The sequence below is a fragment of the Musca vetustissima genome, unplaced genomic scaffold (assembly GCF_032173495.1).
Source record: "Musca vetustissima isolate MV318-11 ecotype Yass unplaced genomic scaffold, APGP_CSIRO_Mvet_v1 utg12221, whole genome shotgun sequence".
Classification (NCBI taxonomy): Eukaryota; Metazoa; Arthropoda; class Insecta; order Diptera; family Muscidae; genus Musca; species Musca vetustissima.
Genome location: NW_026883087.1, coordinates 392,966 through 414,511, shown reverse-complemented (window position 1 = coordinate 414,511; position 21,546 = coordinate 392,966). Strand labels below are relative to the sequence as shown.

The 21,546-nt window shown below is 28.1% G+C and overlaps 1 protein-coding gene across 3 annotated transcripts in view; it reads left to right on the top strand.

The window, feature by feature from the left end:
* The window catches only part of LOC133329838 (flotillin-2), a 71,502-nt gene that overhangs the window by 11,934 nt on the left and 38,022 nt on the right, over nucleotides 1-21,546 (top strand). The gene's annotated exons all lie outside the window — the stretch shown is intronic.

The following is a 21,546-nucleotide window of genomic DNA, read 5'->3' as shown; positions in this document are numbered from 1 at the left end:
TAGAACACCTTGTTATCGATAATATTTTCTATAGAAAATTCTATAAAATATTCTATAAAAAATCGTATTATCGATAATAATTTTTATAGAAAATCTTGTTATTGATAATAATTTTAAAACAACATCTAGTTATCGATAATATTTTCGATAGAAAATCATGTTATAGATAATGTTTTCGGTAGAACATCTAGTTATCGATAATATTTTCTATAGAAAATTCTATGAAATATTCTATAAAAAATTGTATTATCGATAATAATTTTTATAGAAAATCTTGTTATCGATAATATTTTATATAGAAAATATGGTTATCGATATAAAGTTATATAAACAATGTTTTTATCGATAATAATTTCAACACTAAATCTTTTAATCGATAATATTTTCTGTAGAAAATCTTGTTATCGGTAATGTTTTCTATAGGAAATCTTGTTATCGATATTGTTTTCTATAGAAAATCTTGTTATCAATCGGAAAAAATTTCTACAGTAAATCTTGTTATCGGAAAATATTTATACAGAAAATCTTGTTATCGATAATGTTTTCGATAAAAAAAAACTTGTTATCGGAAAAAAATTTCTACAGTAAATCTTGTTATCGGAAAAAAATTCTACAGAAAATCTTATTATCGATAATGTTTTCGATATAAAAACTTGTAATCGATAATATTTTCTATAGATTAAATCGTATTATCGGAAATAGTTTCTGTAGAAACTCCTGTTATCGATAATAATTTCTATAGAAAATCTTGCTATCGATATTAATTTGTATAGAAAATTATGTTCTCGATAACTATTTTAATAGAAAATCTTGTTATCGATGGTATTTTCTAGAGGAAATCGTGTTATCGATATTAATTTCTATAAGTATCAATAATAATTTTTATACAAAATCGTGTTATCGATAATAAATTTAATAGTAAATCTTGTTATCGATAATAATTTCTATAGAAAATCATATTATCGTATTGTTATTAGTAATAATTTTTATAGAAAATTTTGTTATCGATAACTATTTTTATAGAAAATACTGTTATCTTGCTATAGTGATTCTTATAGAAAATATTGCTATCAATAATAATTTCTAAAAAAACTTTTTATCGAAAATAATGCCTAATAAAAATCTTGTTATCGATAATAGTTTTAACAGAAAATCTTGTTATCGGTAGAAATATTTGTAGAAAATCTGGTTACCGACAATAATTTCTATAGAAACCCTTATTATCGATAAAAACTACCATACAAAATATTGTTATCGACAATAATTTCAATAGAAAGTCTTGTTATCGATAATAATTTATATAGAAAATCTTGTTATCGATAATTATTTCTATAGATAATCTATTATCGATAATAATTTCTATAGCAAATCTTGTTATCGATAATAATTACTATATAAAATCTTGTTATCGATTACATTATTTATAGAAAATCTTGTTATCGATATTAATTTGTATAGAAAATGTTTTTATCGTTAGAACTATTTATTGAAAATTATTGTTATCGATAAAAAAAATTAAAGAAAAATTTGTTATCGATAATAATTTCTATAGCAAATTTGATATCGATAATAATTTCTTTAGAACATTTTTTATCGATAATAATTTCGATAAAGAATCTTGTTATCGATAATATTTTCTGGATAAATCCATGTTATCGAAAATAATTACTATAGAAAATCTCGTTATCGGTAATTTTTTTTTATAAAAAATAAAAAAATTGTATCGAATATACTGTTATCGATAAAAATTTTCATCAAAACATTTTTTTATCGATAATAATTTATTATGAAAATCCAGTTATCGATAACACTTGTTTTTAAAAATGATGTTATCGATAAAATTTGTTACATAAAGTCATGTTATCGATAATAATTTATTATGAAAATCGAGTTATCGAAAACAATTTCTATAGAAAATGTTGTTATCGATCAAATTTGCTGTACAAAATCTTCCTTTTGGCCGGAAATTTGCATAGTAACTTATTGTTATCGAAAATATTGTTTTCAAATTAATTAAAAACGGTGTTTAGTCTCTCCATATTAAAATCTTTAAATATGTGGTTTTTATTATTATCCTCCCCATCATCACGTTCAGTTCACATATTGTCCTAAATATGTTATCCTCGATTTATATGCATATATTTGCAACATTAACCACAAAACAAAGCCGCCACAACACAAAAGAAACAAAATAGAAAAAAACCCCGCATAAATATCCCATTCATAGTGTACAACAAATACCGCAACAACAATACGGACATCCCGCCTTTGTTTACACATTGTTGTGTAAATGTATTTTGAATCCTTCAAAAATAACCGTTAGTCCACCACGAAACTACTCTCCGTGTTTGATTTTAGTGTGTCTTCCTTCCGTTCTATTCACTGCTCTTTCTTTTCCACCAAATTACACCCAGACACCAGCCCGCCCACAGAGCGTATGAATAATAAATGCCCCGAGTTTTATATCTTCCTTTTGTCTGTGCAGCAGGAGCAGCAGTAACTGCTGCAAATAATATCCTGTGGCCAAGAAGTAGATAATTTTTGCAATGTTTGCCATATTTTTTGTAGTGGGAGTTTCTTTTGCTTATAAATATTTATTGTTAATATATGCCGGGCAAATACACCAGCCCCCTCCTCCCAAAGGCAGCAGCCACTGCCAATATTATTGAGTTATACCCAGGAAATTTATGGATACAATATTCTTTCTTCTTTTTTTTTTTGCCACCCTAAAATCAATTCTCTATTTTGGAAACTTAAGAAGCAGTCAATGTTATTGCCAAAGATTCGATGTTATTTGGTTACGCTTGAGTGACCATAAATGTCTGTGTTTTATATACGTATGCGGTCAAGATAAGTCATTTCGATTAGTAAATGTTATATGAATTGATTTTAATGACCTTTTGCGGGACACAATGAAGTGGCAATTTCAGTGGCAGTTTGTATTTTATGATTTCTCACACACTAAATGTTTTCACACTTGATCTGTATTGGGTTAGGAGAGGGTTGGGAAAATTCAATCGATACAGTTTTTTTTGTCGATGTCAATGTTTTATATAGGAAAAAATGATCGATAACAGGATTTTCTATTGAAATTGTTATCGATAACAAACTTTTCTATTGAAATTATTATCGATAACAAGATTTTCATAAAAAAGTATCGATTACTAGATTTTCTACCGAAAATATTATCGATAACATGATTTTTTGTAGAAAATATTATCGATAACATGATTTTCTATAGAAAATATTATCGATAACACGATTTCCTATCGAAAATATTAATAATAATATAAGTTTACAGAGAAACTTTTATCGATAACTAGATGTTATATTGAAATTGTCATCGATAACATTTTTTTTTTTGCAAAAATTATTATCTATAACAAAATTGTCTATAGAAACGATAACACGATTTTATATTGCAATTATTATCGCTAAAAAGATTTTTTATTGAAATTATTATCGATAACAAGGTGTTCTATAGAAACTATGATCGACAACAATTTATGTAAAAATTATTATCGATAACAAAATTTTCTGCAAAACTTATTACGGATAACAAACTTTTCTATAGAAATTATAATTGATGTCAATATTTTTCTAAAGAAACTCATATCGATAACACGATTTCCTGTTTAAATTATTATCGATAACAAAATTTTCTATAGAAACTAATATCGATATCAATATTTGCTAAAGAAATTCATAGCGATAACACGATTTTATATTGCAATTATTATCACTAGGAAGATTTTTTATTGAAATTATTATCGATAACAAGGTGTTCTATAGAAAATATGATCGACAACAATTTATGTGAAAATTATTATCGATAACAACATTTTCTGCAAAACTTATTATCGATAACAAACTTTTCTATGGAAATTATTATCGATATCAGTATTTTCTAAAAAAAAATCATATCGATAACACGATTTCCTGTTTAAATTATTATCGATAACAATATTTTCTATAAGAACTTTTATAGATAACACATTTTTATATAGAAATTGTTATCGATAACATGATTTTGTATGCAAATGCTTATCGATAACAAGATTTTTTATAGATATTATTAGCGATTAAACTTTTTCGCATTTTGTCGAAACGATTTTCTATACAAAATATTATCGAAAATGTAATTTCGATAAAATTTCACTATAGAAGAAATTTCAATCGATAACAGTTTTTTGTCGATACCAAAGTGTTCTAATTATCGATAACAAGTTTTTCTATTGAAATTGTTATCGATAACAAAATTTTCAATTGCAATTATTATCGTTAACAAAAAAAAATTTTCTGCATAAAAATATTATCTTATTTTCTATCGATAACAAACTTTTCTAAAGAAATTATTATAACAAATTTTATTGTAAAAATTATTATCTATAACAAAATTGATATCAATCAATATTTGCTAAAGAAATTCATAGCGATAACACGATTTTATATTGCAATTATTATCACTAAGAAGATTTTTTAAAATTATTATCGATAACAAGGTGTTCTATAGAAAATATGATCGACAACAATTTATGTGAAAATTTTTATCGATAACAATTTTCTGCAAAACTTATTATCGATAACAAACTTTTCTATGGAAATTATTATCGATATCAGTATTTTCTAAAAAAAATCATATCGATAACACGATTTCCTGTTTAAATTATTATCGATAACAATATTTTCTATAAGAACTTTTATTGATAACACATTTTTCTATAGAAATTGTTATCGATAACATGATTTTGTATGCAAATGCTTATCGATAACAAGATTTTCTATAGATATTATTATCGATTAAACGATTTTCTATCGAAAATTTTGTCGATAACACTATTTACTATTGAAATTTGTATAGATAACAAAATTTTCTGCATAACTATTTATCGATAACAAACTTTTCTAAAGAAATTATTATCGATATCAATATATTCGAAAGAAATTCAAATCGATAACACGATTTCCTGTTTAAATTATTATCGATAACAATATTTTCTATAATAACTTTTGTCGATAACAAAATTTTCTATAGAAATTGTTATCGATAACATAATTTTGTATGCAAATGCTTATCGATAACAAGATTTTCTATAGATATTATTATCGATTAAAAGATTTTCTATGGCAAATATTGTCGATAACCCTATTTACTAATGAAACATTTATCGATTACAATATTTTCTATATGAATTATTAACGATATCGAGATTTTCTATTGAAATTGTTATCGGTAACGTTATTTTGTATTCAAATAATTATGGATAACAAGATTTTATACATAAAATTTTGTCGATAACCATATTTTCCATAGAATTTATTATCGATAACATGATTTTTTATAGAAATCACTGTCGATAACAGTATTTTCTACAGAAAAAGTGTTCGATTACAACATTTTCTGTAGAAATTATGATCGATAACAAACTTAGCTCTATCAATTATTATCGACAACACGATTTTTAATAGAAATTATTATCGATAACTTGATTTTTAATAGAAAAATGTATCGATATAAATTTTTCGATTGAAAATATTATCGATAACAAAATTGTCTATGTGAGTTGTTATCGATATCAATATTTTCTTAAGAAATTCATATCGATAAAAAGTTTTTCTATAGGTATTATTATCGAAAACAAGGTTTTTCTATAGAAATTTCTATAGATAACATGATTTCCATAGAAATTACTATCGATAACAAGTTTTTTCTATAGAAATAATCATCGATAACAAGATTTTCTATAAAAATAACTTTCGATAGCAAGTTTTAATGAATGTATTCTATAAAAAATATAATCGACAACAAGATTTCTGTGTTCGGAAACAAGATTTGATATACACATTATAATCGATAACAAGTTTTGATATAGAAAATATTGTCGATAACCAGATGTTCTATAGAAATTAGTATCAATAGCAAGATTTTTATAAAATTTGTTATCGATAATAAGATTTTCTGTTGAATTTCTATAGAAAATATAATCGATAACAAGATTTTCTATAGAAATCGTTATCGATAGCAATATTTTCTATAGAAATTATTATCGATAGTACCATTTTCTATAGAAATTTTTTATCGATATCAAGATTTTCTATAGAAATTATTATCGATAACAAGTATTTATATAAAAATTGATATTGATAATACATTTTCTACAAAAATTATTATCGATAACAAGATTTTTTTATGCATATTACTATCGATAACACATATTTATATTAAAATTATTATCGATAACACGTTTTTATATACAAATTATTATCGATAACACGTTTTTATATATAAATAATTATCGATAACACGTTTTTATATACAAATTATTATCGATTAAAAGAGTTTATAAAGAAATTTTTATCGATAATCTATTTTTATCGATAACATAATTTGTTTCTTAATATTTGTTCTATCTATTCCGACCGTTGACAAAATATTCGAATTAATTTCTTTTGTCGATAACAAGATATTTCTTCCCATTCTCAGTCGTGGCCTCCTCTTAATTGTAGAATCATAATTTTCCTCTTCCCCCTACCTAACTTGTCATCAAGCTGTCATCTTTTTTATTGTTGACTAGAAAGTAAACAAGAAAATTTAATTACAGCTTCAAAAACAAATTCATATTCAAGAGAGCAACGGCGGCAGCCATAGAAAAAATTACTGTTATGCCTCTCATTCAATTAAAAAAACTGAACTGAATTGAATTGGCATGATTAGACAAGCCATGCGTCCGCCATGCGACAAGCAAGCCAAGCGAGCCAGCCAATCAACCATGCGGGCAAACTGCACTTGACATTGAATTGATGACGATAAAAAAGTTCAGAAACCAAGTGAAGGTCATTGCGAAGATATTCTATCAAGCCAAACATCAACCATCAACCAGTAATGACAGATAAAAGTCACAGCGAATGATTAGCCTAAACAGGCAAGCCCTTCATGTTCTCAATATTCTCAGCAACTAACTCTACAATTTTTGCTAACTCAACAATTTTTTTTCAAACTTTTTTTCTTTAAAATGTAATTTTGTAATCTCAAACATTCCATTACATCTGATATAGTTTCAATATTTCTTTTCGTGATAACGAAAATATTTCGTTTCACACTTTTGGCTGGCCGCCCTGGGGGGTTATTGAACTGCCTTCACTCATTTTCGCCTCACTCTCTCATTTTTGTTGTTGTTTATTTTTGGTCGCTCTAATTTGTTGTTGTTGTGTCTTAAATCAATATTCCCTTGAAATACTTAGAAGTCAGTTACACTTGTAAAAGTTATTTTTTTCGGCGACGCGTCCATTGTAACTGAGTAAATGGTGGATGGTGGGTGTCATGTCAGGCACACGTACTCACACCTACACACACACTTACACAATTGTATCAACATAGAAACAGCTTTTCAGTTTTTACTGTTTAAAATAGAACTTGCAATCACCCCCTTTAATTTATGATGTATTAAATAAATAATAAATCGAAAAAAAAGCAATCGAAACATCGTTTATAAAAGTCAGTGCACTAATAATAAAGGTAGGAGGTAATGGAGCCCTGCCTCAATGACGTTTAGAGATATGTGTCAGGTAACAATGTGATAATTGTTTCTAGGCAATATAGTTTACCTATGACTACGTTCAAATATTTTTTTCCGGCGATTTTCTGTTGGATTTTTTTTTCGATAACAAAATTTTCGATAGAACTTTTTATCGATAACAACATTGTCTATAGAATTTATTATCGACTAAAATATTTTCTCGAGAAATACTTATCGATAATTAATTTTCGTTAAATTTTTTTATCGATAACAAAATTTTCAATAAAAATTTTTATCGATAACAACATTGTCTATAGGATTTATTATCGACTACAATATTTTTTTTCGAGAAATACTTATCGATAATTAATTTTCGATAAAATTTTTTATCGATTACAAAATTTTCGATTACAAAATTTTCGATTACAAAATTTTCGATAAACATTTTTATCGATTACAAAATTTTTGATAAACATGTTTATCGATTGCAGATTTTCGATAAAAATGATTAGGTATCGATTACAATATTTTTTATAGAAATTATTAACGATTACAAAATTTTCTTTAGATATACTTATCGATAATAAATTTTTCTATAAAAATATAATCGATAACAAGATTTTATATAGAAATCATAATAGATATCCCGATTTTTATATAGTAGTCATAATCAATAACAGATTTTTTTTTTTTGCTAAAATTCCTATCGATAATAAATTTTTCTATAAATATGTTTAGCGATAACAAGATTTTCAATAGTAATCATTATCGATTACCCGTTTCTCAGTTCCAATTATTTGATATTAAATTTTCTATAGAAATTATTATCGATCACAAAATTGTTTTCGGTAATACTTTTCGAAAAAAAATTTTCTATAAAAATATTTTTATCGATAACAAAATGTTCGATTATTATCGATTAACAGATTATCCATTGAAATTATTATCGATAACAAAATTTTGTTCAAAATTATTATCGATCATAATTTATATTTCCGATAGAAGTGACGGGATACCTATCGATAACAAGATTTTCAGACAAAATTTTTACCAATAAGAAAATTTTCTTTATAAATTACTATCGATAATAATATTTGCTATAAAAATTATTGTCGATAACAAGATTTTCAATTAAAATTATTACTGATAACCAGATTTTGTATAGGGAATTCATTCGATAACAAGATTTTCTATTGAAACAAAAATTATCAATAGAAAATGCAATCGATAACTAGTGTTGTTTAAGAAATCAGTAACGATAAATACATTTTCTAACGATACACTTATCGATAACAAGATTTTGAGATGACATTTTTATCGATTAAATAACATTCTATAGAAATTGCTATCGATAACAGTAATTCGATAACAATATTTTTCTATTCAAATTATTATCGATAACAACATTTTCTATTCAAATTGTTATAGATAACTAGGTTTTGTATACAAGCAATAATCGATAACATGATTTTCTGTAGTAATTCTTATTAATAAGAAAAATATCGATTAAAATTCGTATCGATAACATGTTGCATTATTAAAAATGTTATCGGTAACACGATTTTCTATTATAATTTGTATCGATAACATAAATTCCTTTAAAAAATATCGATAACTCTATATTTAAATTTATATTAAAACTTTATCGATAACAAGATTTTCTATTAAAACTGTTATCGATAAAATAGCTTTCTATAAAAAGTGTTATCATTAACCAGATTTTCTATTAAAATTATTATCGATAAAACGTTTTTCTATTAAAAATGTCATCGATATCATGGTTTTCTATTCAAATTCGTATCGATAACAAGGTTCTCTATTACAATTTGTATCGATAAAACGATTTTATGTTTAAATTTATATCGATTAAATTTTTTAATATTAAAAATTTTATCGATAACAAGATTTTCTGTAAAAATTATTATCGATAACATGGTTTTCTATGAAAAATGTTTTCGATAACACGATTTGCTATTAAAATTTTAATCGACAACATGGTTTTCTATTAAATATTTTATCGATAACACAATTTTATACTTAATTTTTTATCGATTATAAGATTATCTATTTAAAATGTTTTCATTATCATGGTTTTGTATCGAAAATTTTGTCGATAACTCGATTTTCTTTGAAAATTTTTATCGATTGTAAGATTTTCTATTAAAATTTTTATCTTTAACATGATTTTCTATTCGAAATTTTTTTGATAACTCGTTTTTATATTTACATTTTTATCGATAACACGATTCTATATTTACATTTTTATCGATAACACTATTTTCTATTAAACTTATTATCGATAACATGTTTTTCTATTTAAATTGTTATCGATAACACTATTTCCAATTAAATTTGTTGTCGATAACACTATTTTATGTCGAATTTTTTTTATCGATAATAAAATTTTCTATTAAAATTTTTATCGACAACACTTTTTTTTATTCAAATTTTTATCGATAACAAGGTTCTCTATTAAAAATTAAATTGATAACATGGTTTTCTATTAATATTATAATCGATAACATGGTTTTCTATTAAAATTATTATTATGATTTTCTAATTAAATAGTTATCGATTATAAAATGTTCTATTAAAAATGTTATCGATAACATGTTTTTCCATTTAAAATGTTATCGATAACACTATTTTCTATTAAATTTGTTGTCGATAACACTATTTTATGTCGAATTTTTTTATCGATAATAAAATTTTCTATTAACATTTTTATCGACAACACTTTTTTTATTCAAATTTGTATCGATAACAAGGTTCTCTATTAAAAATTAAATTGATAGCATGGTTTTCTATTAATATTATAATCGATAACATGTTTTCCCATTAAAATTATTATCGATAACATGATTTTCTTAATTAAAAAGTCATCGATTATATAATGTTCTATTAAAAATGATATCAATAACACGATTTTCTTTAAAAATAATATCGATGACACAATTTTCTATTAGAAATGGTATCGATAATACAATTTTCTATTAAACACTGTTAACGATAACATGGTTTTGTACTAAAATGTTTGTCGATAACAAGATTTTGTATTAAAATTGTTATCGATAACATGATTTTCTATTAAAAATTTTATCGATTATAAGAATTTCTATTAAAAATGTTGTCGCTAACACTATTTTCTATTTAAAATGTTATCGATTATACAATTTCCTATTAAAATTGTTATCGATATCATGAGTTTCTATTCAAATTTTTTATAGATAAAAAACATTTATCGATTATAAGAATTTCTATTAAAAACTTTGTCGATAACACGATTTTCAATTTCAAATGTAATCGATTATACGATTTCCTATTGAAATTGTTATCGATAACATGGGTTCACATTTTTTACAGATAAAAAAAAAATTAATCGATCATAAGAATTTCTATTAAAAACGTTGTCGACAACACTATTTTCTATTTAAAATGTTATCGATTATACGATTTTCTATTAAAATTGTTATCGATAATTTATATAACAAAATGTATACCGATAACTATATTAAATGTTTGGATTATTTTTTCCTCTAAAAATTCTTATCGATTACAAAGTTGTACTTCGATATTTTTTTATTTGTCCCTATTGGTATAAAAACTTCCACCATTTGTTTGCTGGGTTATTTGGCCATTTTATATCCTTGTTTATTGGTTTTGATAAATGTCATGTCAATAAAAAAAAAATTGGAACTTTTCCTTTAAGAATTTTGTGAACATGAACACCTGCCCTCGGATTGTTCGGTCACGACATAAGGACACCATTTTACAAGTACACTGACAACATTGCGTGTCGGTTATGTCCTCATGAAAAGGATATCATCACAATAATTGCCGTGATAGGTATTTGTTTTTTTTTTTTATTTATTTATTTATTATTTCGATTTCTTTGTACAACAAAATCGATAACAGTTTAACGAGGTCGAGGAACTTAAGAAAATATACGGTGTGTTCCCGTACAAGAAGAATTTACTATTTTATTTTAGATATAATATAAGGGAACATTTTTTCAATTTTTGCAGGTTCTGAAATAGACTTATAAAAAATTAAATTTTAATATTAATTTCCATAATTCCACATTCCCATCCCTGGCCTCTATGCAAAGTACCACCTGCAGGTGGTACTTTTTATTGTGACCCAGTTATAATTAATTGCCCCGTACATATATAATTTAATAATTTGTATAAATCGTATACAAATTGACATATAAAAAAACAAGTTTATGAATCATTAATACAATTTTACACAACTACAACTACATTTATATATATGTAAAATTAAATGGAGGAGCATCAATGACATACGTACACATATAGGTGGAAGTTTTTGATTCAACAACAATAATTTTCTTCCATATGAAAACTAACAACAATTTGCCATTAAATTGTTTTTTTCTTTATTGTTACTAACTCGAATAGTTTCCCTCACTTTCATTCCTCCTCTCCCTTTCCCCTTCTCCCTATAATTTTGCCCTTGACTTCCAATTTTGTTACTCTAAAATGGCATTCATCCATTACTCCTGAACTTCATTGTTCCACAACATTTAAAGTTGAAATCAGTTTTTCTTTTTTATTTTTGTTGTAGTTGCAAATTTATATGTTTTCGGGGGATAAATTTCATGTTTTCACTTTCACTTTCCCCTTCCCTATTCCACTTCAAATTGTCGACATGGAAAATTTAGTTCACACTTGATGATGATGATATGACATTTAAGCTTAAATTGTGTTGCTGTTCTACTTCTGTCATGTTTTTGCTGTCGAGCTTGACATTTAACTGATTGTTGTATTTTTTGGTATTTGGATTTTTGATGCATTCTTTTTTCATTTTCATCAGTAAAAATTTCATTGAAATTTTCCGAAATGACTAAAATTGTGCTTCAATCATCATTATTCTCTCTGGAGAATTTTTGGTTTGTTTCAATATTTATGTTTGATACTACTCGATTTTGAGGTTATTTGCATTTGAAATGAGCTTGTCAGAGGATATCATCAACATCATCATTCTCATGTGTAAATTAAATATAAACATAATCCGGGCGGTCAATAATGGCCAAAGTGGCCAGAATTGGGTGAAATGCTTTTTATTTTTCAATATTAGGTGCGGGAAAACAATTTAACAAGGTTTAGATGTAAAGAGAATTGATATTTTATAACTGACAAAAAATATATTAAAAACCACAAAAATATTCCTCCTATAGCCCAATTTTAAATACCTTTGATTGTGCTATCAATTCCCAGTGAATGTTTATTTGATTAAATTTAAATTTATCTTGAGTTATATATCCATAAAGTACACATAGAAAAATCAATGGACATATTTATTCTATATGTGGCTATCAGTTCTTTGTGAATGCTTACAAATTTAAAAATTAAAATACTTTGTACAAAAAAAAACTGAAAAAATAGTCACCCGGATGAAGGGTCATTGACCCCGGACTACAGCTTAGTCCGGATTAAGAGTCATTGACCCCGAAAAAATAGTACTAAATGGTACTAAATAGTACGAAATGGTACTAAATAGTACTAAATATGGTTAAATGTCATTGACCCCGGATTAAGGCTAAATCCGGATTAAGGATCATTGGACCCGGATTAGGCTTAATCCGGATTAAGGGTGATTGACCCCGGATTAGGCTTAATCCGTACTAAGGGTCATTGACCTCGGATTAAGGTTTAATACGGATTAAGGGTCATTGACCCCGGATTACGGCTTAGTCCGGATTAAGAGTCATTGATTCCGATAAATAGTACTTAATGGTACTAAATAGTACTAAATAGTACTAAATGGTACTAAATAGTACTAAATAATACTAAACGGTACTAAATATCATTGACCCCGTATTAAGGTATAATCCGGATTAAGACTCATTGACCCCGGATTAGGCTTAATTCGGATTAAGGGTCATTGACTCCGGATTAAGGATTAATCCGGATTAAGGGTCATTGACTCCGGATTAAGGCTTAATCCGGATTAAAGGTCATTGACCCCGGATTAAGGCTTAATCCGTACTAAGGGTCATTGACCTCGGATTAAAGCTTAATCCGGATTAAGGGTCATTGACCTCGGATTAAGGTTTAATCCGGATTAAGGGTCATTGACCCCGGATTAAGGTATAATCCGGATTAAGAGTCATTGACCCCGGATTAGGCTTAATCCGGATTAAGGGTCATTGACCCCGATAAATAGTACTAAATGGTACTAAATAGTACTAAATGGTACTAAATAGTACTAAATGGTACTAAATAGTACTAAATGGTACTAAATAGTACTAAATGGTACTAAATAGTACTAAATGGTACATTGACCCCGGATTAAAGATCATTGGTCTCGGATTAAGGGTCATTGACTCCTGATTAAGGCTTAATCCAGATAAAAGGTCATTGACCCCGGATTAAAGGTCATTGACCCCGGATTAAGGCTTAATCCGTACTAAGGGTCATTGACCTCGGATTAAGGTATAATCCGGATTAAGAGTCATTGACCCCGGATTAGGCTTAATCCGGATTAAGGGTCATTGACCCCGGATTAGACTTAATCCGGATTAATGACCATTGACCTCGGATTAAGGCTTAATTTGAATTAAGGGTCATTGACCCTGGATTAACATTTAATCCGGATTAAGGGTCATTGACCCCGGATTACGGCTTAATCCGGATTAAGGGTCATTGACTCCGGATTAATGGGCATTGATCCCGGATTAAGGCTTAATCCTACTAAATGTCATTGACCGCGGATTAAGGTCATTGACCCCGGATTAAGGTCATTGACCCCGGATTAAGGTCATTGACCCCTGATTAACTCTTAATACGGAGTAAGGATTACTGTTAGAGTACATGATTGAGGTTGTGTTGGAAATTCGAAACCAAATGGTACAAATTGGTACTAATAGTACTAAATGGTACTAAGTAGTACTAAATGGTACTTAACAGTATAAAATGGTACTAAATATGGTACAATATAAATCTATGGGAACGAATAGGGCTGGGATACTGATTTTTTTGATTAAAGTTGGAGTAATCCGAAATTGTGTCTGTTTTGGAAGATTGAACTTTCGTTCACAAAAAGTAATAAATGGTACTAAATTTGGTACAATTTGGATGTTGGTGAACGGATGGAGGTGCAAGCCATAAATGTGGACTTATTGGAGAGCATGAAGGAGGTAGATTTGGCAATTCGTACTTATACGGTACGAACGAAGTACTAAAATTGGTACAATTAAAGATTGAGATAGTTTTGGAATATGGGTACGAAAAATACCGAACGGTGGCAAATCTGATACAATGTAGATATCGATTAAATTTTGACTTCCGATTAACATTTGAAAGCAGGATTGAGGTAGTTTATTTTAATTCGTACTTATGTGTACGAAAAGTACTAAATATGGCACAAAGATCGAAATTAAAGTATTTCCCTAAATAAGATTCCTGAGAAATGGTCGCTGGTTAAATTTCAATCAAAAAAATTAAAATACTAAACCTTTTGGAAGGAAAATTAATTTGTTTGCTACACTATAATACAATTAGCTCCATCTGATTAAATCTCCTCAATCCAATTAAATCGCATGCTCAAGAATTACTTTTTCCCCTTACCAAATTTTGCCGTTAATTTTTATGATTCACTTTTCTTATTGGTGTATGCCGAAAAGCCGACCAATCAATCATCTGTCATTAAAAACCCCCCTAGACACATGCTGAAGTGATTGACACATTTGTAGATTTGACATTTGACTTGATATATAAAAACAGACACACGGACTCTGCTATCAATCAGTGTAGTGGTCATTTGATTACTGGTCGTTAATCAAAAGAAATCTCCCCACCATAAACGTGGTTAAGTGGTAATGGTTTTGCAAAGTCATTTAATGCGTCTTATGTAACAAATTATTTCAATTTTAAATGTCACGCAAAATTTTAACCACACACAACATTTCCTTGACGGTTTATCCTTTTCGAAAACCAAGAAATGTCATAATTATCAAAAGGAAGTGGTTGGACAGAAATAACTGAATATTTAATGTTGTGGTTAGTTAGAATGAAAAGGGAGACTTATTTTTGGTTTGATGAAAAATTTGGGAAATATTATTTTTTAAATTTAATAAAATTTTAAATTAAATATTACAGTTTTAATTAGCAATATTTAACTATTATAATTATGCTAACATTTTACAGTGAATTATAATGCAAGTAAGACCAACCTAAATTAAAAGCGTGTATGTCACATGGAACCCTACAAAAATACGTAATTTTCTATGTATACGTAAACAAATATCAGCTGATTGACTTTATACAATTTTAATACTAATCTAAACAGCTAAGATTTAGTACCTGGATTTAGAAATCGAGTCGATTTAGAAGGCAAAGCCAAATCGCATCTTTAACTTTTGAATTTATATGTATATTTTTTTACTAATAGGTTATCTTGATTGAAATAAACACTCGCAGTGAAATGTTAGCTTAAACATTAATATGTCTGATTATTAATCAATGTATGGAAAATATCACTGGAACTATGAGCAACAATCAGACATATTAATAAAAAAATATTTAAGCTAACATTTCCCTGTGAATGTTTATATAAATCAACGTAGGTCTACCAATTAATGTATATTATCCAATTAATTTCTATTATCGAACTTATTGGTACGAACGAAGTACTGAAATTGGTACAATTTAGGATTGAGATAGTTTTGGATTATGACATGTTTCGATCAGCTGATTGATATGGCTTTATTTTATCAATCAGCTGATCGAATCAAACCTATGGAAATCAATATATTCGTCTGATATGTCACTATTTATCGAATACATTGATTTCCATATGTTTGGTTCGATCAGCTGATTGATAGTTTTGGAAATTCGTACTTATTGGTACGAACGAAGTACAAAATTGGTACAACTGAGATAGTTTGGATTGAGATAGTTTTGGATTATGACATGTTTGGATCAGCTGATTGATATGACGTTATACATATTAAACAGCTGATCGATTCAAACATATGGAAATCAATGTATTAGTCTGCTATGTCACTATCAATCGAATACAGCTGATTGATATATCGTCGCCTCCGAACCATAGTATGCTAAGTCGACTTAGCATGTTTTAAAGATCTTTACGCTATTAGATACTACGGTCCTTAATTTATATTCTCTGCAATTTTGGTAATCATCGGCCAATCCAAACCAAAGTTATAAGCAAAAATGTACTTAGCATTGCACGTAAGATATAAGAAACTTCCATACTTTGAGAGCTTCTACTGAAAAACTCACTTTTCAGACTTAGCATACTATGGTTCGGAGGCGTCGATATGTAGCCATATCATTCAGCTAATCGAACCATGTCATATCTAATTCTACCTTAAACTATAATTAGAAATATATTTTCTCAAAGACTAATGCCACGTTTAGACTATGCTTTCTAAATCAACTCAATTTCTAAATCATGGTACTAAATCCTAGCTGTTCAGACTACGGGTTTATTGTTATTCCCCTGGATAATAGACCATAATTGGTAAAACTAAATATTTGACTTGCTTGCGAAATATAAATTCAATTCAGGGGTTCTGAAATGAAAAATTGAGGCAGATGAAGAAGAGATGTTTAGAAAAGAATCCTTTGAAGGCCAAAGCCATAAAAATAGGATAATTATGTAATATTAGAACACTATTCGTTTTAAGCTAACAAGGTATTTAATTATGCAGAGATGTTCCAAAATGTGCTCAATAACACAATCGAATATGGCTGAAATTGGACTCCGAATATATGGTATATTTTATTCACACATTTAAATCTTCTATGTTTTCTACTTCTGATCCGACAAATACCGTCTCAAATCTATACAAATGATGGTATATCTATTTTTTAAATCCTGTTTAAACGAACACTAAGGTCTCCGCCGGACACAGCTAAAAATGATGTGTTTATTATTAGCTGAGTCCGGCGGAGACCTCATTCCAACGTTAATAATTTCTACTTCTGATTCGATAGGTACTGTAACCAAACTTTTCACCTCCAAAAGACCATGGGCATTTTCTCAAGCAAACCAGATAAAAAATACGCAAAATGAACTCGAGGGGCATGCTCGATTATTACTTCCGAAGCGATGGATACTGACCCACAAACATTTAACTTTTCAGCGATAAAAACTAATTTTTCTCCTCTGTTTTTTGTTAAATCCTGTTTAATGAAGATAATGTACTCGGTATATATTATCCTAAATTTTTGTAGGTGTATTTCCACTTTTAGGTAACATTTTTTAGATATCCTTCATTATGGCTAACCACATCGAAGGTCCAATGAAAGCAATTTAATGAAGATGATTATCGGCATAAGTCCTTTTTGATTTCCTTAAATATTCTTCCATGCCAAATATTAAAATTTTCTACTTCTGATACGATAGATATTAAACCTCAGTAGATAGTCGATACTTTTGAAAGTATTTTTTTTTATTACAAGATTCGACATTTTGCAATTAAATTGATATAATGCAGATTATCACGACAAAATCTAAAGTCTAAACGCTGTCCTATGCAAATATTAGATTATTATATGTCTGCCAACATTTTGCAGTGAATGATTTTTAAAGAAAGTCCTACCTAAAATAAAAGCGTTTAAATCACATGAATACCCTAATTAAATACATCATTTATTTGAATATTTTCCAAATATTGAGTAATAATCAGGCATATTAATAACATTATTTATGTTAACAGTTCACAGTGAATGTTTTTTTGTTTCATTATTAGAAATATTTATGGTAAAAGACTAAAATATTTATGATTGATTTATGATCTGATTTAAAGTCAGTCAGCTGATATTTGTTTACGTATACTTATATATTCGATATACATTTTACAGTGAATGATTACTGAAGAAAGCCCTACCTGAAATAAAAACGTGTATATATCGTAATTAAATACATCCTTTTTTAAATTTTCCATACATTAAGTAACAATCATACGTATTAATAAAAATATTTCAGCTAGCATTTCTCTGTGAATGTTATTTTTTAATTATTAGAAATATATAACCTCAAAAGCTAAACAAGTATTCATGATATTCATTAAAATCTCATATTTAGTATTTACGCTAACATTTTACAGTGAATGATTTGATAATTTTCGAAGAAACCTAATCTAATATGAAAAATAATATAACGGCGTATATTTTGGCGCCTAAAGAATGTATTTTAAGAATATTTTTGAGTAATAATCAGGTATTATATTAACGATAATATTTAAGCTAACATTTCTCTGTGAATGCCAATTACATGATTAGAAATATATAACCTCAAAGGCTAAACAGATATTCTGAACATAAATATTAAAATCATATATTTATTGTTAGGCCAACATTTTACAGTGAATGGTTATAGAAGAAATCTAACCTAAAATGAAAACATATAAATTCATATTGACGCGAAAAATAACGCATTATAAGACTCGTTTATAGTACGTTTACATTGTATCGGATTTTCAATGGGCTTAAATTTTCAATAAATCGATATACTAAATCCTAGCTGTTTAGACTAGTATTAAAATAATATAAAGTTGACAGTCAGCTGTTATTTGTTTACGTATACATACACATTTCTAATTATGCGTAGTTGGCCAGTATTTTCATAATTCTAATAGGAATTAATCTCCATAGGATGAAAAATGAATTGAAAACATGTGTTGTTTTAAAATTGTTTAATATTTATAATCATTTTTCTTAATATAAATTTGTTTAAATTTGCTGAACTAAATGACGTGTTTAATTATAAAAGTTTTGAATATATATTTTTTAAATATAATTTTTTCAAAACTCCCCCTACTTAATCACCCTTTCAGCCACACATTTCTTTACACAATTATTCTTTCAACACCTGTATTCTAAATTTATAACAAAATTTCCAACACGTTTCATCAAAAAATAACATCTCAAACCCTAACAGCAATCACAAAATGTGTAACAATCTTTTCAAATTTTTCCACCAAACACCTCTCCCTCCCCCTTAACATACAACGCATCATTAGTGGCAAAATTCACACTTGCCCTTTTAGCACGCATATAAGTGTCCTTACAACAACGAAAAAACCTCAAACAGCAAAAAAACTTTTTTTGAAGGATTTCCTTTATTATCGTCGGACAAAAATATTTCAACAGCACCCATTTTTCTACTCTATTCACCAGTTGCTTTTGTTCCGAAAGACAAGTAGAATGATTTGAAAAGAACATGACATAGAAAAGGCGAAAACAAAAATAATAACGAAAATAAAACTATTTTTGTTGTTGTGTGAACATTGTAATATTACTTATCTGGGGTCATTTATCAAGATGTCTTTTTTATGAGGGGGGCAGTAAAGAACGGTAGCTGTAACCGTGGCCAAATTTAAATTATTTCATGGGCAACCTGTTTTTGTGGGGGGTTTTTCTTCTTCTTTGCCTTTCTTATTAGGCTTTTGATATTAGGAAAGAATATACAGAGTTGCCATAGTGGCTGCAATAGAGAAAAATCTTCTTCGAAATTATTGATTGTGTTGGAATTATAACGAATATTAAACGATTTTAATACAACTCCATATAAATCTTTTTGGAGATAAATTCCTATTAGAATTGTGAAAATATTGGTCAGCTACGTGGAATTAGAAAGCTGACTGGCTTTATACAATTTTAATACTAGTCTAAGCACCTGGGATACAGTTCCTCGATTTAAAATTTAAGACAATAAGGTATAGTCTAAACGCTCCTGAAATTCTATGCCAAATCGAGATAATTTCAAATACAACTCTGCTTTCTACAACACTTTTTTTAAGTTCCAAATTTCTATGTCTCTATGTACGAGCACCCTAATTTTGTTTATAGAACCTTAATTAGAAGTTCTTTTACATTCATCTACCGCTTTATCCATCCAGCCAATAACGTTTCTCCTAGGCAGTTTTCCAAGTTCTTTATACGGTGATTTACTTTTCCGTCGATGAAGATGTTTATTTGGTGGGACTTTGACAGAAGGAATACTCCTAAATTCGTTGCCATTTCCACGTATTTCTTTAAAATTAGCTACGATCCTACGTACAGCTAGCTGTCTCCTCTTCGCGTCTATCTGCTTCAGTCTTTAGTTGAGCTTTAACTGCTTCCGCTTTATGTACTGTTTTCTTCTCTTTTCCCTGATATACTATTATTCTAGGCTTTCTACAATTAGACAACTTTTTGAAGACAACACTTACTTGATTTATCGACTTAGTTTACCCCCATCAAAAATCTCTTCTTCGACCTAGGTTATTTCTGCAATTTCTCAATCTATGGGGTTTATACCATAATGCTCATCAATATTCTTGAGATCGATGTATTGTTCCTGTTTCCCAAAATCTGCTCCTTCATCATTCTTTTTCTTCATCTATCCTCTTCGGATCTATCTGCTTTAGATTTTAGGTCGGCTTTAAATGCTTTCGCTTTATGTACTGTTTTCGTCTCTTTTCCCTGATACATCGTTTTTCCAGGCATCTTTACGCTTCTAGTTACCTCCACAGACGTTATAAAATTAAATCACTGTTTGAAGACAACACAGTACCTAACATCGGCTTTTTGTTACCGTTTTCCAAGATCCACTCCGCTTTTCATCCTTTTTCTTCAGTTGGCCCATAGATCCTGCTGCGCTATACTGCAGGTTTTTTTTTTTTTTTTGTTTCTGCTTTTCAAAGACTTCTGGTTCTAACCCACAGATTATCAGAACATTCTGGTCTTCCTACTGGTGAGCTTTTACGGACCAGCACGACGTAATTCTGACAATTAGACAACTTTTTGAAGACAACACTTAATTGGTTTATCGTCTTGCTTTACCCCAATCACAAATCTCTTCTTCGACCTTGGTTTCTCCTGCATTATTATTTTCATCTACATTTTGGAGATACACCATTTCTCTGGGCATCTGTCCTCTTCTAGTTACCTCCACAGGTTTTCTACAGTTAGACAACTTTTTGAAGACAACACAGAACTTAACATCGGTGATTGGTTTATCGTCTTGCTTTATCCCATGAAAAAATCTCTTC